Below are 1,901 nucleotides of genomic sequence, written 5' to 3'. Positions count from 1 at the left end.
CAGAAGCAGCGGGACTGAAAGCTGGGAGTTGTGTAAACTGCTTTGTACTTCTGAACTTGCACTGTCTGTACATACATACCTACAGCGGGTGAAAGAGGTATTGAACACATCACCCTTTTTTCACTAAATATTTTTCCAAAGGTGCTATTGTAATAAAATGTTCACCAGATGTTGGTAACAACCCAAGTAATCCATACATACAAAGAAACCAAGAGTGAAAGATGCACAGAAATGCAAAATAAAAAGAGAACAGAAGACAGGCACTATCTAAGTGCCATTATTATGTTCAGCAAATTATGTTAGAAAAGAGGGATAAGGATCCACTCACCTAAGGGTGTTGTACAATCAGGCACAACATTGTTAAAGGGGTATTCCACTGGTCAGCGATCAGAACATTTAGTTCCGAATTCTGTGTGTGTGCCAAGGGGGTTGGCCATGCCTCAATGCAAGTCTATGGGAGGGGGCATGGCTGGCCAGTGGAGGGGTCGAATGCTGGCCAAAGGAGTACCCCTTTAATCGTGTTGTTGAGTATTAATTTCACCTGTTTATTCTTACGGCAGCATTTCTTGGTCATGGTTGACGTCACAATATGGACGGGATGAACACTGTCTGTGGCAGTATTTTACCATTTGGCAATTTATACAGTGCAATTCCTGATCTCTAAAAAACTTAAGCGAACATGGCCAAATATTACAGCATAAAAAAAATAAGAACAAAATGATGTTGTGAGAGACATTAAGCTATATAAGTTTAGTGTCTCTCACAAGCTACAACTTCATTTTGTGTATAACAGTCCACAACAGCTCGCGTTGCACAGTTATTGGCTCCCGCAACTCTTGCCTGATATCAGATGTACAGAAACATGTGTCTAACAGTATACAAGTATATAAACATGTAATATGCAATGTTGTTTATTCCCAATTTTTATCTTGATTCTAACAACATACATTCATTTATTTTAAACCACCTGATAGGATTGCAACAATGTGATTCCCTGCTGTTTCTTCTGACAAGCCCAAAAATCGGCATTGTTATGTAAATAACTAATTAACACCATTCTTGTTCTTATTGTTATTATTTTTCACGCTGTAATATTTGGTAAAGTTCACATCGGTTTTTTAGAGTTTGAGAATTGCATTGTATAAATTGCCAAAAGGTAAACTACCGCCAAAAGGTAGCGATACTCTGCCACTCACATCCAAGAGTTAATGCCCTGCAGCTGGCTGCTATGTAATGTGATACTCCGGGCGGCATCACGGACAGTGATGGTGTACATCCCCTTCCCCTATTGTGATGTCACCCATGACCTTTGAGAAGGAATCTCTCCCGCACTTTTTTTTTTTCAAAAAGTGAGGGCTGCCTCTTGAAACGCATTGCCAAAACATTTTAACTATAAAATAAAAGATGTTTTAATTATAAGTCAGTTACATGAATATGCTTTATTGGAGGAAGAATTTCATCTCCTGACAAACACCCATGAGCGCCATCATCACATTTAGTTTTTTTAGGAATCCTGAAAGACCCTCACTAATAGAGTAGAACAAATTTTTCGGAAATTGAGAGTTCGATTCGGCTAGGTTCAATTCAAACCGCCAATAAAATAAGCCCCTAAACACATTTATACCACTGCCTTGCAGCTCTAAACCCCTAACACTGTTAGGAGTGTCTTCAAGTAGTTTTAAAGTGTTTTATAAGCCCAGTTATGGTGACATTCAGTAATCATAGTTACATAGTTACATAGTTACATAGTTAGTACGGTCGAAAAAAGACATATGTCCATAAAGTTCAACCAGGAAATTAAGGGGTAGGGGTGTGGCGCGATATTGGGGAAGGGATGAGATTTTATATTTCTTCATAAGCATTAATCTTATTTTGTTTTAGGAATGTATCTAATCCTGTTT

Source organism: Hyla sarda, chromosome 5, assembly GCF_029499605.1.
Source record: "Hyla sarda isolate aHylSar1 chromosome 5, aHylSar1.hap1, whole genome shotgun sequence".
Classification (NCBI taxonomy): Eukaryota; Metazoa; Chordata; class Amphibia; order Anura; family Hylidae; genus Hyla; species Hyla sarda.
Note: the sequence above shows the minus strand (reverse complement) of the source record.